Source organism: Cicer arietinum, chromosome 5 (genome assembly GCF_000331145.2).
Source record: "Cicer arietinum cultivar CDC Frontier isolate Library 1 chromosome 5, Cicar.CDCFrontier_v2.0, whole genome shotgun sequence".
Classification (NCBI taxonomy): Eukaryota; Viridiplantae; Streptophyta; class Magnoliopsida; order Fabales; family Fabaceae; genus Cicer; species Cicer arietinum.
Window position 1 is genome coordinate 3,642,496 of NC_021164.2, and position 17,202 is coordinate 3,659,697.

The 17,202-nt window shown below is 32.5% G+C and overlaps 1 protein-coding gene across 5 annotated transcripts in view; it reads left to right on the top strand.

The window, feature by feature from the left end:
* The first annotated feature begins 4,217 nt into the window (after positions 1-4,217).
* Positions 4,218-17,202, top strand: part of LOC140920549 (disease resistance protein RPS5-like) — a 23,292-nt gene continuing 10,307 nt past the window's right edge. The window contains exons 1-2 of one of the 5 annotated variants that reach the window (XM_073368881.1): positions 4,218-4,324; positions 11,395-11,474. The gene's annotated coding sequence lies outside the window, so the exon portion shown is untranslated. Of the gene's footprint in view, positions 4,325-4,344; positions 4,601-11,023; positions 11,162-11,394; positions 11,475-17,202 lie in introns of those variants that run through there. The other 4 variants (XM_073368879.1, XM_073368882.1, XM_073368883.1 and 1 more) reach the window with 4 other exon arrangements.

A 17,202-nucleotide genomic window follows, 5' to 3' on the forward strand; every position in this document is an offset into this window, starting at 1 on the left:
TTGATTTAAAAATAAGGGTAATTTGGTCATTCTAGGAATAATATATATGTAACGAGCAAAATAAAGGGTGTGACTAACAAAGTTGTTAATGGAATTGCCATGTAAAGGCCCAATAGTTTATTTTGAGTAATTAGACAAATTGGTGATTCAAATTGTAAACGTAAGTAAAGTTAATCTTTGAATTTTGTAAATTGACAAATATATCTTTAAAATTGTAAAATAGTAATTGAACCAATCCATATTTAAATTTTGATCGTTAGATATTATAATTTGACATGTTAATTGAATATTTGACCCTCCACGTTAATCTCATATAAATGAAATGATATCACAACATGAACTCATTTTTCTATGAAACTTAAATCTTTCATGAACTAGTTTGTTTATAATTAATCAATGCACAATTACAACCACTCACAACTTTATCTCTGCGATGACTAAATTTTTTCGGCAAATTTGTCCACATAAAAATGATATTGATGTTAGATTAATATGAATAAATCACATATTTAATTATAGTGTTACATCAAAATATTTAACGACAAAAATTTATACAAACTATTTTGATAGATATTTAAAATGTCAAAGATGTACTCCACCTAATGACTATTATAAACAACAAAATAATTTCAAATCTTGATCACAGTTATAGGAAAAAATTAATTATTTTTAATTTTTTTAAAATGAATATCCATAATATACTCTTATTTTAATAAAAAATATTTAATATTGATAATCGAATGTTTAACATTCAAATAAAAAATTTAATAAATTTAAATTATGTTTTATATAAGCTCTAAAAAAATTAATTATACTAAAATTAATTTTTTAATAATCATAAAAATAATTAATTTAGTATATACGCTCTTTATTTTTCTCCTTCCGGATGGTAAATCGAAGAGAAATAGAAGTAGTAGCTAGAAATAAGCAATCATGAAAGGAGGTAGCATCTTGTCTTTCTCTCTCACATTGCAATTGAAGAAAGGTATATTCTTCATTATTGTGTATTCGTCGTTGCAAGTTTTCTTTATACTTTAATTCACTTTTTCTGCAAGTTTTCTTTATACTTTAATTCACTTTTTCCACATAAGATTGTCGGTGTAACCTTTAAATTATTCTCTAGCTAGCTGTAAATTTTCTCAATAATTCACACTTTTTCCCATAAGACACACGAGTAGTAAGAAACCAAAAAAGAAAGAGGAAATAGTGTTACGGTCTCTGCTGCTTTCGTTTGCTGCAGAACTTGAATTGCACTAATCGCTACCTTATCCTCTTGAAGAAAGTACTTTACACAAATTAAATTGATGATAATGAATATTGTACAAATAATTACAAAGTGTGTATACTACAATAAGTTTTAGGTTCGATTCGTCTCCACCAATCTATATATATTGGATGCATACGGTAAATCCCCTTTATGATATTTAGAATCCGTGAAGTGAATTACACATTCACATCAAGTCTATCGATCAATGATAGTTTACATAATAAAATTTCTTCATTTACTATCGTGCACTAGAGAAAAGAAGAAATGATTCAAAAATATTTTTGACAGAAATTTGACTCATGTAACATGAAATTTGTTTTCTTATTTCTGTCTCTAAAGTGTCTCTATTTATAGAAAAACTCATAAAAATTGGTGAAAGAAATGATCTTTTGAAAAATATTGTAATATTTGGTAACTTAATAGGTGCATTATTTCGATGGCTAACAGATGCATTGAACCCAAATATTATAACTATTTGACCAAGTGATACATTAAGTTATTTAACTATTAGAGAATTACGAATATATTTTGTAAATTTCCCTAATATTTTTTAGACTAATTACATTTTAATGTTAGTTGACTCATATTTGTCCTATTTTTTCCGATCCACTAACATTGTAGTTATTTATCAATTATCAAACATAGCTTTTGCTGACAAAGCAAAAAGATTGAACCTAGAAATGTTTAATCTCCGTTGCTTTTGTTTACTACAGAACTTCAATTGCATTGAACATTACTTTATTCTCTAAGCAGATTGGAGAAAAGGAGAAAATTATTCACAAGACTTGAGCATTTGCTGAAAGCGGTTATTTGTAGATCTGTTGGAAAACAAGGTAAAAATCATATTCAATGGTTGATTAACTTGATTATGTTGTAATTCTGCCTTTTTTTTTTTGAAACTGTCGTCTCTATTTGAGTGACCACTCCAAAAATAATGGATTCACAAGGTAATAAAAAAAATTAACTCCAAAAAAAGATGAATCTGCTTCATTGACTAGCTAACTAAAATTGAGGGAGGGGAGTAAAATTAGGATAAAAAGAAACGTGTAAAATGTGCCAAAATTTGGAGAGAAATACGCAATAATAATAATAATAATAATAATAATAATAATAATAATAATAATAATAATAATAAATATTAATTCTCATTATTTTTTCTTTAATTGTACCAACAAATAACATTCAATGTCATACCTCCACTTTATAAGTGACGTGTGATATCCTCATATTTGGGATTTCTATATTTTTTCAACTCATGCAATATTATCATTAAGTTTCAACTTATTTCTAACAATCCTCTACTTGAATTTAAAAAAGAATTTATACAAGAGTGTGCATAAACAAAGATGTCTTTAGACTTGAATCTTTGCATTGTAAATATGATTCAAATTCAACAAGAGTGACTCGTAGTCTTGAACTCTATCTCTGACATCAAACTCACACACAAGAGTGACTCGTCAGTAAACATAGTGCACACCATTTTCTACATACATATAATCATAATCAAACATATGCTTATTTAAATATCAAATACATGAACTCAGTTCACATAGCTTACACAAACTCAATTTGCATAATATACGTCATTTCACATCACGTACATTAAACTAACAACATATATGTGATCTCAGTTTGCGTAGGTGTACGCTGATTCAAATCACGTACAATATCAACCATTTGAGATTTCCCAAACTCATTTCACGTACACCTACGCAAACTGGGTTTGCGTATATCTCTAATCTAGTTACAAAATTTCAAAATCCAATTTTGTTTTCTAGTTCTATTTTCCTACCTACTCAATTTCAAAATGTATTTCAATCTCACTAAATTCTAATTAACAACAAACCCTAAATAAAATAAATAAATAAAATAAATAAATAAAATAAAGAAAATAAACTTAACAAAGCTAAATATTTAAAGAAAAACAAAGAAGAGATGGATGGAAATCCGATTAATGTAAGTGATGAATCAATGATGAAGCAACAAAACATGTTGAACTTGAAACTGGAATGTGAGAAGATGAAGATGGAGGAAGGAAATAGGCTTCACGATTGGAGAAGAAAGGATCGGAAATTTGATTTAAAAATAAGGGTAATTTGGTCATTCTAGGAATAATATATATGTAACGAGCAAAATAAAGGGTGTGACTAACAAAGTTGTTAATGGAATTGCCATGTAAAGGCCCAATAGTTTATTTTGAGTAATTAGACAAATTGGTGATTCAAATTGTAAACGTAAGTAAAGTTAATCTTTGAATTTTGTAAATTGACAAATATATCTTTAAAATTGTAAAATAGTAATTGAACCAATCCATATTTAAATTTTGATCGTTAGATATTATAATTTGACATGTTAATTAAATATTTGACCCTCCACGTTATATATAAATAAAATTATATCACAGCATGAACTCATTTTTCTATGAAACTTAAATCTTTCATGAACTAGTTTGTCTATAATTAATCAATGCACTATTACAACCACTCACAACTTTATCTCTGCGATGACTAAATTTTTTTGGCAAATTTGTTCCCATAAAGATGATATTGATGTTGGATTAATATGAATAAGTCACATATTTAATTATATTATTACATCAAAATATTTAACGACAAAAATTTACGCAAATTATTTTGATAGATATTTAAAATGTCAAATATGTACTCCACTCAATGACTATTATAAACAACAAAATAATTTCAAATCTTGATCACTGTTATAAGAAAAAATTAATTATTTTTAAATTTTTTAAAACGAATATTCATAATATACTCTTATTTTAATAAAAAAAATATTTAATATTGATAATAAAATGTTTAAAATTCAAATAAACAATTTAATAAATTTAAATTATGTTTTATATAAGCTCTAAAAAAATTAATTATACTAAAATTAATTTTTTAATAATCATAAAAATAATTAATTTAGTATATACGCTCTTTATTTTTCTCCTTCCGGATGGTAAATCGAAGAGAAATAGAAGTAGTAGCTAGAAATAAGCAATCATGAAAGGAGGTAGCATCTTGTCTTTCTCTCGCACATTGCAATTGAAGGAAGGTATATTCTTCATTATTGTGTATTCTTCGTTGCAAGTTTTCTTTATACTTTAATTCACTTTTTCACATAAGATTGTCGGTGTAACCTTTAAATTATTCTCTAGCTAGCTGTAAATTTTCTCAATAATTCACACTTTTTCCCATAAGACACACGAGTAGTAAGAAACCAAAAAAGAAAGAGGAAATAGTGTTACGGTCTCTGCTGCTTTCGTTTGCTGCAGAACTTGAATTGCACTAATCACTACCTTATCCTCTTGAAGAAAGTACTCAAAATCAGGTTAAAAATAATCTCATGGTTTCCTTATATTCTCTTTACTTGTTTTAGTTTTTTTGTATGTGTTTGATTTCCATTTTCAGAAGCTAACTAACTAATTTTTATTTATTTTTGTCGTCATACCTCTATTGTTGGATGTTCCATACATTGCTAAATGTTTTAATACCTCAACTTGATTTTATTTTTTTCTATAATTATTTAGAGAAATTGACTTGTGTACACAAGAATAGCCATGTTTCAGCTTTTTAGAATTTTTCTCTCTTGTTATAATATAATAATATTTTAATATTTAACTCAGAGAGAACCTTTCTATTTAATGAGATTTTTTGTTGGATCTTTTGGTGAGGATTTGCTTCAAATCTTGAAGAAAAAAAAAATTAAATTGATGATAATGAATATTGCACAAATAATTACAAAGCGTGTATACTACAATAAATTTTAGGTTCGATTCGTCTCTACTAATCTATATATATTAGATGCATACGGTAAATCCCCTTTATGATATTTAGAATCCGTGAAGTGAATTACACATTCACATCAAGTCTATCGATCAATGATAGTTTACATAATAAAATTCCTTCATTTACTCTCGTGCACTAGAGAAAAGAAGAAATGATTCAAAAATATTTTTGACAGAAATTTGACTCATGTAACATGAAGTTTGTCTTGTTATTTCTGTCTCTAAAGTGTCTCTATTTATAGAAAAACTCATAAAAATTGGTGAAAGAAATGATCTTTTGAAAAATATTGTAATATTTGGTAAATTAATAGGTGCATTATTTCGATGGCTAACAGATGCATTGAACCCAAATATTGTAACTATTTGACCAATTGATACATTAAGTTATTTAACTATTAGAGAATTACGAATATATTTTGTAAATTTCCCTAACATTTTTTAGACTAATTACATTTTAATGTTAGTTGACTCATATTTGTCCTATTTTTTCCGATCCACTAACATTATAGTTATTTATCAATTATCAAACATAGCTTTTGCTGACAAAGCAAAAAGATTGAACCTAGAAATGTAATGGGAAATTCAACAACAAATACAATAACAACTCTAACAGAGCAATATGCAGCGGATAATCAATTTCCCAAACTTGCAAGAATCTGTGAGGAGCAATCAACAAATAATCACAGCAACTAAAATCACCATCACAAATGACACAATAATTTTTAACGTGGAAAAACCTTCTCAATGTGAGAAGTAAACAACCACGGGACCAAGCCAGTAATAGAGCTCCACTATGATCAAAATATGGGTACAAGAGAGTTTCTAATATGGCACAAATTCGTGCTCAGTAACCAGCCAAAAACAGCAAGGTAACCAGCACAACAATCAGTCAAAACAATGAGAAAACAAACATGAAATTGAGAACAAAGTTCAGCAAAAAAACCAGAAAAACTGCTTCTGTCCGATTTCAATTGCTCCCACCTCAGACCTCTGATTGACGATCCCAGCCAAAAACAGCAAGGTAACCAGCACAACAATCAGCCAAAACAATGAGAAAACAAACATGAAATTGAGAACAAAGTTCAGCAAAAAAACCAGAAAAACTGCTTCGGTCCGAGTTCAATTGCTCCCACCTCAGACCTCTGATTGACGATCCAAACGGTTAGAATGAAGTATCACGAGTCACGAACCTGCTGTCCAAATTTCAGCCCGATCCGACGGTGAACGAAGGAGAAATCGCAAATCTAGCGCAGCTGCTCTGTTTTATGCGAAAATAGGGTTTGCTCTTCCTCTCTCACTTTTCTCTTTGCCTCTCTCTCTGAATTCAGCTCTTTCACACCCACTAATCTGACCTCTCTCCACTTGGATAAGTGAGACACATGGACTTGCACATATTGGGCCTTTCTCCACATAGGAAGGGAGCCCAAAACCCAACATATCTCCCCCTCACAACTATGTGGAGGTGACCGCCAAACCGGCGATCTCACAACAAGTTTCAAACTTGCTTCTCGGTAATGCCTTGGTCATCATATCAGCACCATTATCATCTGTATGAACCTTGGCCAATTCCAACAACCCAGCATCCAAAGCATCACGTATCCAATGATACCTAACATCAATGTGCTTGGACCTAGAATGAAAGGTTGAATTCTTACCAAGATGAATTGCACTTTGACTATCACAAAATAGCAAATACTTATCTTGAACAAAACCAAGCTCCTGCAAGAATTTCCTCAACCATAACAATTCCTTGCATGCTTCTGTAATGGCAATGAACTCTGCCTCAGTAGTGGACAATGCAACACACCTCTGCAATCTGGATTGCCATGCCACAGCTCCCCCTGCAAGCTTAATCAAGTAGCCTGAAGTAGACTTTCTGGAATCAATGTCTCCAGCCATATCAGAATCAGTATATCCCACAAGAGTAGGCTTATCACCTCCAAAACAAAGCCTCAAACTGGTAGTACCACGAAGATACCTCAAAATCCATTTCACAGCATTCCAATGCTCTCTACCTGGATTAGACAGAAATCTACTAACTGTACCAACAGCATGTGCAATATCAGGCCTTGTACACACCATTGCATACATTAAACTACCCACAGCAGATGCATAAGGAACTCGTTGCATATCTGATTTTTCAGCTTCATTGGTAGGACTCTGACTAGTACTCAATTTAAAATGAGTAGCAAGAGGAGTACTTACAGCCTTAGCATATTCCATCTGGAACCTCTGTAACAGTCTTTCAACATAGTGTTCTTGTGACAGCCAAAGTTTCTTCTTGTTCCTGTCACGCATGATTCTTATACCAAGAATCTGCTTAGCAGCTCCCATGTCTTTCATGGCAAATGACTCGCCCAATTGCTTCTTCAACCTGTTAATCATGGAAATATTTTTCCCAACAATAAGCATGTCATCAACATACAATAACAAGATAATGAAATCATCATCAGCAAACTTTTTAACAAAGACACAGTGATCAGAAGTAGTCTTCCTGTAGCCTTGCTCACACATAACTGACTCAAACTTCTTGTACCACTGACGCGGGGCCTGCTTCAAACCATATAGACTCTTTCTGAGCCTACACACATAGTCTTCTTTGCCTTTAACAAGAAAACCATCAGGTTGCTTCATGTAAATCTCTTCCTCCAAATCACCATGAAGGAAAGCAGTTTTTACATCCATTTGCTCTACCTCCAAATCAAGAGTAGCAGCCAAACTCAACACAGTTCTAATGGATGACATCTTCACCACAGGAGAAAAAATCTCATTGAAATCAACACCCTTTCTCTGTCTGAAACCTCTCACAACTAATCTGGCTTTATATCTTGAAGATGTAGAATTGTTTTCTTGCTTCACTCTGAAGATCCACCTGTTTTCCAAAGCCTTCTTTCCCTTAGGTAGTTTCACCAAATCAAAAGTGTGATTATCATGCAAAGACTTCATTTCATCTTGCATAGCATCCAACCACTTCTTCTTTTCATCACTCTCCATGGCTTCATCATAACATTCAGGTTCGCCTCCATCAGTCAAGGTAACATAGTCATCAGAAGGATACCTGGTGGATGGTTTCCTCTGCCTAGTAGACCTCCAAACTTGAGCTTGAGGTGGTTCAGGAGCATCACCAAGATCCTCATCTTGTGACATCTCATGTTCTTCTTCAGCATCATCATTAGGAACATCAAAATCATCTCCAAGCTGCTGATCACCAACATCACCATGTTGCTCATCATTCTGAACATTATTTTCAGCAGTATCCAGATCATGTGTAGGCATCCGAACTGGATCAACATCAGACAAACCATTATCAATCTCAGGTGTAGTCTTCTCCATCTTATCAATGTCTTCAATGGTTTGGTCTTCCATGAACTTCACATCACGGCTTCTAACAGCTTTCTTCTCAACTGGATCAAACAGCTTGTAGCCAAATTCATCCTGACCATAACCGATAAAGATGCACTGTCTTGTCTTCCCATCCAACTTGGATCTCTCATCCTTTGGAACATGCACATATGCTTTGCAACCGAAGACACGCAAATGATCATACCTGACATTCTTGCCAAACCAAATCTTGTCTGGCACCTCAGCATTCAAAGCAGCTGCAGGACTCAGATTAATAACATGCATTGCCGTGTACAATGCTTCACCCCAGAAATGCTTAGGCAACTTTGCTTCAGAAAGCATACACCTAACTCTTTCAATCAATGTCCTGTTCATTCTCTCTGCTAAACCATTCAGCTGAGGGGTTTTAGGAGGAGTCTTTTCATGTCTGATACCGTGCTGCTTGCAATAAACATCAAATGGTCCACAATACTCACCACCATTGTCAGTACGAATGCATTTCAACTTCTTGCCTGACTGTCTCTCCACCATAACATGGAACTCTTTGAATTTCTCCAGAACTTGGTCTTTTGTCTTCAAAGCATAGACCCAAAGCTTTCTGGAACAATCATCAATAAAAGTAACAAAGTAAAGTGCACCACTAATTGACTTTACCTTCAACGGGCCACAAACATCAGAATGCACCAATTCAAGCAACTCTGACTTCCTTGAGGAAGGATGTTTCTTGAAGGATACTCTAGTCTGCTTACCAGCCATGCAATGAGAACATTTCTCCAACTCTGCACTCTTTAATCCCGGAAGTACATCCTTTTTAGCTAAACAATTCAGCCCCTTTTCACTGATATGACTAAGCCTGTGGTGCCACAAAGAAGCCTCCATATCCATGGCATTCACACTGTCTTTAGCAACCAATGCTTTAGTCCAATACAGTTTATTAATTTTCTCCCCTCTGGCCACAACTAAGTTACCTCTGGTGAGTTTCCATTTTCCTGAACCAAAGTGATTATCATAACCACCATCATCAAGCATCTGCACAGAGATCAAATTAAAGCGAACATCTGGAGCATGTTTGACTCCTCTAAGCAACAACTGCACTCCCATGTTGGTCTGCAAACAAACATCACCAATACCAACTACCTTGGACACACCATCATTACCCATCTTCAACACTCCAAAGTCACCAGAAGTGTAAGATGTGAAGAACTCCTTCCTTGGTGTAACATGCAGTGTAGCACCACTATCAATAATCCACATGCTCTCATCTGATACAAGATTGACTGAGTCATAGTCACGGAGAATAATCAGATCATCACAAGTAGCAGTAGTAACACGGTCATCATCATCATGATTCTTATCTCTCTGCTTACTGTTATTGTTTTTGCTCTCCCTTTTCCATATGAAACAGTTCCTCTGTATGTGCCCCATTTTGTGACAATAATTGCACTCCACATTCTTGTGTCTGGACTTGGACTTACTTCTGTTGTTCTCTCTACTCGCACTTCTGTTATTCTGTCTGTTCCCTTTCGGTTCCTTTCTTTGACTTCGGCCCCTGTTCTCAGTGACAAGTACCTCGGAATGAGATGAAGTACCTTGTGCCTTCCTTCTCATCTCCTCATTAAGAACACTTCCCTTTACACTTTGCAAAGAGACAACACCATCAGAAGCTGAGTTTGTAATTGAAACCCGAAAAGTTTCCCAAGAATCTGGTAGAGTATTCAGTAGCCATAGTCCCAACACTTCATCATCAAATTTGATACCCATACCTGACAATTGATCTAGGAGCCCTTGAAAATCATTTAAATGATCTGAAATAGAAGTCCCCTCCTTGTACCTCAAATTCATCAAGGAGTTCAACAAATACAACTTATTATTCCCTGATTTAGAAGCATACAAAGATTCAATCTTCTTCCACAAGGATCTTGCATGTTCCTCATTAGCAATGTGATTATAAACATTGTCTTCTACATATTGCCGAATAAAACCACAAACCTGCTGATGTTCAAAGCTCCAATCCTCATCAGTCTTGGATTCTGGCTTCTCAGTAGCAAAAACAAGAAGATGCAAATTCTTCACAAATAACAGATCCTTCATTTTTCCCTTCCATAAGTGATAATTAGTGCCATTCAAACAAATCATTCTATTTGTATTTGCCTCCATCATTCAAACAAGTCAAACAGCCCCTTAACCAAAGAGCTCTGATGCCACTCTAATGGGAAATTCAACAACAAATACAATAACAACTCTAACAGAGCAATATGCAGCGGATAATCAATTTCCCAAACTTGCAAGAATCTGTGAGGAGCAATCAACAAATAATCACAGCAACTAAAATCACCATCACAAATGACACAATAATTTTTAACGTGGAAAAACCTTCTCAATGTGAGAAGTAAACAACCACGGGACCAAGCCAGTAATAGAGCTCCACTATGATCAAAATATGGGTACAAGAGAGTTTCTAATATGGCACAAATTCGTGCTCAGTAACCAGCCAAAAACAGCAAGGTAACCAGCACAACAATCAGCCAAAACAATGAGAAAACAAACATGAAATTGAGAACAAAGTTCAGCAAAAAAACCAGAAAAACTGCTTCTGTCCGAGTTCAATTGCTCCCACCTCAGACCTCTGATTGACGATCCAAACGGTCAGAATGAAGTACCACGAGTCACGAACCTGCTGTCCAAACTTCAGCCCGATCCGACGGTGAACGAAGGAGAAATCGCGAATCTAGCGCAGCTGCTCTGTTTTATGCGAAAATAGGGTTTGCTCTTCCTCCCTCACTTTTCTCTTTGCCTCTCTCTCTGAATTCAACTCTTACACGCCCACTAATCTGACCTCTCTCCACTTGGTTAAGTGAGACACATGGGCTTGCACATATTGGGCCTTTCTCTACATAGGAAGGGAGCCCAAAACCCAACAAAATGTTTAATCTCTGTTGCTTTTGTTTACTACAGAACTTCAATTGCATTGAACATTACTTTATTCTCTAAGCAGATTGGAGAAAAGGAGAAGATTATTCACAAGACTTGAGCATTTGCTGAAAGCGGTTATTTGTAGATCTGTTGGAAAACAAGGTAAAAATCATATTCATGGTTTTATGTTGTAATTCTGCCTATTTTTTTTTGAAACTGTCGTCTCTATTTGAGTGACCACTCCAAAAATAATGGATTCACAAGGTAATAAAAAAAAATTAACTCCAAAAAACTGAGTCCCAAAAAAAGATGAATCTGCTTCATTGACTAGCTAACTAAAATTGAGGGAGGGGAGTAAAATTAGGATAAAAAGAAACGTGTAAAATGTGCCAAAATTTGGAGAGAGATACGCACAAATAATAATAATAATAATAATAATAATAAATATTAATTCTCATTATTTTTTCTTTAATTGTACCAATAAATAGTACTCAAAGTCATACCTCCACTTTCTAAGTGACGTGTGATATCCTCATATTTGGGATTTCTATATTTTTTCAACTCATATAATACTATCATTAAGTTTCAACTTATTTCTAACAATCCTCTACTTGAATTTAAAAAAGAATTTATACAAGAGTGTGCATAAACAAAGATGTCTTTAGATTTGAATCTTTGCATTGTAAATATGATTCAAATTCAACAAAAGTGACTCGTAGTCTTGAACTCTATCTCTGACATCAAACTCACGCACAATATTTTCATAGGATGTATTCTCAAAAGCTCGTGCATTAATGGCCCTGCACGTCTATCCTATAGTGAACGCTCTAAGAATTATGTCTCAAAATACCATAGGAAGCGACCCCACTTCCACAATTTACATAGGTGAATCTATCAAGAGTACTCATGTAGCTATGCACTCCACTCCAAATAGAGTATAGATCTCATTAAGAGTTTCTATTACCTCATTCTTTCATCGCTTCAGGAATCATGCTTCTCTTATTTATAATAGCATATTCATCTCATATCCATTCACGACTTGTTATTACCCATTGAACCTAATTCTTGGAATCTTCAGTCTTTTAGATCAAGTTACGTCATGAGTGACTCATTTATCTAAAGGAAATAGTTTCATTTTTTTGGATGTGTTTAAGACTTTCTCTCTAGATAATCCTTTTGTGAAATGATTTGCTAAATATTCAATAGTGTGTATATGATCCACTCTAACAGTTCCTTTAGAAAGTAAAGAAACTCTCAAAATGTGTTGTTTACGACGTATTTGTCGTCTTTTACTGTTGTAATAACAATTCTCAATGTTTGCAATAATTGCGGTACTATCGAGTGGATGAACACAACAAGTATTGGTTTTTCCATAAAGGGATCTCAACTAGCAAACATCTCAACCAACTCACTTCTTCACTAACGGTAGCTAATGCTATCATTTTAGACTCCGTAGTGGACTAAGCCAATATCATCTATTTCTTCAATTTCCAAGATACAGTTCCACCAGCTATGCAAAATATATAGCCATTGGTTGCTTTTGAGTCATCTGATAAAGTGTTCCGATCAACATCACTTTATCCTTCAAGAACAACAAGAAATATTTGCTAATGTAATCTGAGACTCGTGGTCCTTTTAAGGTATCTTGTTCCTCTCTCGATAGCATGCCAATGATCTACATTAGGTCTACTGATAAACCTACACAATAGTTTCATGACGTAGGCAATGTCGGGACTAGTACAGTCAGTGGCATACTCGAGGTTGTCAATGATGCTGTAACATCCCGCTTTTTTGAGACATTAACTAACAAAATTTTAAACATAAAGATACAAATTCGTTTATATATATATAATTATCTTAAATATTCAATAATTTAAAACCAATTAATAACTTTTTCAATTGTATTTTCAAAAATAATGAATCAAAGTATTGATAATTACAAAAAGTAAGTTTAATGCGTAAAACAAAAGAAACTCCTAAAGGCAAAACTCTTGGCATTTTACTACCAAAAATAAATCCTAGTAGGTCAAAATTATGGGCTTATGGAAAACTCTCCCAACAAGTCTCACACAAGTGCGAAAGTATATTGGAGCTTCCAATTGCATGCTATCGTCTTTCCTCGCATTTCTCCTACATGGTTGGCCGCGACATTATTCGCTCAAGTAATACTATATGTGACGTCCTGTCAAATGTAAGAGTCATCTCCAAATAACAAACACAGAGCGAATAAACATACATATATAATTGTTATAGAAAAAATATAAATAAATCATATACTTCATTTAACAGTTAAAATCACAAAGCACCAAAGATACAAATCAACCAAAGTACACAAATCCTATTTGTTAGACTATATGTCAATGCATTATTTCAGAATATCACCACCTTGTAGAACAAAGAGTCCCACCATTGGATAATGTTCAACCGTTGGACGAATGCTCTTCAGAGTTTCATGTTCAGTACCCCACCGTTGAATATTTTTTTGAATCACATTGCCTTTTCAAGGAATTGTCGTCACGTACTCGCGACTAGGTCCATACCACCAATGCATGCATGAATGTCATCACCTTAGTTAGTAACAAAATAGATCACTCAAACAGAGTGTCCAAAACCATTCAACCTTGTTCTAAACTAACTTGGTTTAGACACAAAATCACCACCTTGAATAACCACCTGATACCAATCAAAATGCGCAAATTGCTTAATCTCATAATATCACTTATAAACATATAATTCATTTAACACACATATTTTGAAGATAACACACAAACATAACCAATACATAACATCACATTGCATTTATATAACATATAATTCAATTAGGAAAGCGAATTGAGTGATTTCCTTACCGTTACCAAATTTTTTTCTAGAATTATGCGCCACAAACTCTTGTTCAACTCGGTTCACACCTTCAAATAAGTAATAATTAACTTAGTATTTAATTGTCTTTCAACTATTAACTCCTACTCAAATAAAGTTTGGGTTTAGTTTAAGATTTAGACAAATTCTCTTAAAACAACCAAATTATCATTGTTATTATTATTCAACACAATCTCCACACATTTGTCTCATAAAAGTCATAACTTTAATCTTCTAAAAGAAATAACTATAACAACAACTTTTAACATATTTATTACTTTTGGAAAAATTATTATTTTTAACATCAATAAGATCAATAAGGTTTCTAAAAATTTCTTCAACACTCAAACTATCACAACATAAAATCTTAACCAAATAACATTTGAGTTTGTAACCAATAACTACTTCTATTGATTAAAACACGATCTAACTTTTATAACGACTTTTACCGGATGAAAATTAATTTTTGACATAGATATACATTTTCTCTAATAAAAATTGGTTTCTATATCAATATCTTAAGAAAATCAAAAACACTTCTAAGAAAATAAATTGCATATCACAATTTTTCTTTTAAAACTAAAAATGATTTCTTACATGATAATAATAATAATAATAATAATAATAATAATAATAATAATAATAAATAATAATAATAATTATTATTATTATAATTATAATTATTATAATAATAGTAATAATAATAATAATAATAATAATAATAATAATAATAATAATAATAATAATAATAATAATAATATCAAACACAATTTTTAAAATTATCCATCATCATAAAACCATTTACTAAAAATAAGTTTTTTTATCAGTAACAACAATAATAACTTTACCATAAAAATTTATATTTTAATTTACAAACATAAATTTTGTATCAAAAATCATCGTTTCAAAATCAAAGAGTTTATCAAATTGATTTAGAGAAAGAAAGTAAAAATATTAATAGATTATACTAATAAGTCAAATTTAAAGGTAGAGATAACATACTAAAATTTGAATGGAGTCGTAGCAAGTTCCTTGCATAACCATAGACCACCGGAATCAATTTTCCTTCTTTCTCTCATCGTCGCTACATTGATGTTTCTTTCCCCTCTCTCATACAATATTTAAGATTCAATATTCCTTTTCTTTTTTCTATCATACAGTAGCTATTAACTATGACTTATACATTTTTTTTTCTTTCTTGTTAACCTAACCTAATTACAAACTAGAGAATTATATGGTTTTTTCCACTAACTAACATTTGGGCAGTTGACTAATCTAAAATTTCTTTATTATTTTTGTTTTTTAAAAATATTTAAGTCGTGTCATTATTATAAGTATTTTTTTTCAAATACTTAGCAGAAATATTCAGTCAAATTAAATAAGTCATGTCATACACATATATACTTTTCAAAATTAATAATTGAAGAAAGAATAAAATAATAACAACCACATTATAAATTATTGAAAAAAATAAAAATATGTTTCACACACTACTAATAATAGAGAAAAATGTGGGTCTTACATATGCTCACATATTTAGTTTGTCTAACACCTTCACCAGATTTTTGAAAAGTTCCACATTTAGATCATATGGTGTGCAAGCAGGTTTACATTCAAAATGTTTGTATTTCTTTAAGATCTTTTCAACATAGTGAGAATGATCCAAAGAAATTCCTTTTTCTAACCTAGTAATCTTGGTTCCAAGGATTACACTCGCTTCTCCGAGGTCTTTCATATCAAAGTTGTTACACAACAATGATTTCACAATATTTACAGTATTAATGTTTGAACCAAATATGAGTAGGTCATCTACATAGAGATATGTTAGTGCAAATTCCGTTTTCAGATTTGTAATAAATACATTGTCACCTTCATTCACTTTAAACTCATACGATGTAATCAAGTTATCAAACTTTTCGTGCTATTGCTTAGGATCTTGTTTAAGACCATACGAAGATTGATCTAACTTACAGACCTTGTTTGCCCATGAATCACAAAACCTTCAGGTTGTTCCATATAGATTTCTTCTTCCAAGTCACCATTTTAAAAAGCAGTTTTGACATCCATTTGGTGTACCACCAAGTTATGAATAGCAGCAAGTGAAATGAGTACCCTAGTAGATGTAATTCTTATGACCGATGAAAAGGTGTCGGAGAAATCTACATTTTCTCTTTGTTTGAAACCTTTAGCTACAAGACGAGCCTTGTATTTATCAACAATTCCATCGGGTTTCAATTTCTTTTTCAAGATCCATTAACAACCTATCAGTTTGCATCAGTAAGACAAGTCTACTAAATGTCAAATCTTGTTAGACTCTAGAGAATCCATCTCATCGTTTATAACTTCTTGCCATAAATTTGCACCCAAAGACGAAAAAGCTTCTTGAAGATTTATAGGATCCTCTTCTAAGGTATAGACCATATAATCGGGTCTGTAATCTTTAGCAACTCTAGCTCTGTTACTTCTTCAAGGTTATGTTTCGCCTTTTTTGTTGATTTTAGTGCTCATAATCACATGAATGTGACTTGTGTCACGACCCAAAAATTTAATGCCGTGACCGGCGCACAAGCTATACTCCTAGCCTGGCAAGCCTATCAATTAACTTAACAATTAAACAACTAAATTGCTTTTTAACCGTTTAAAAATATATATATATATGCTTTTTCCCGAAATTTCGACAGAGTATCCTCTGTAACTTCAACATTCCCAAATTTTGTAAAATCCCTGTTCAGCTTTCAATCCAATCATAATTCAAATAACATAATCAAATTGCTTAATACACTTCTCAAAAAAACTAAATAGACTTTCTAGACTCCAAAATAGCTGCAATTACATAGACTCAACAAATATTACAAAATGGTCCTCAATCAAAGAGGCCTACCAAAAAAGAAGTTTGTTGAGACTTGAATCAAATAATAGATTCCTACTCAGCTGCTTGCGAATCTGAAAAATAATAAGCAACATAAAGGGGTAAGTCACAAAGACTTAGTGAGGAGACAACAACCACCATCAATTAGAAGGGAAACACAAA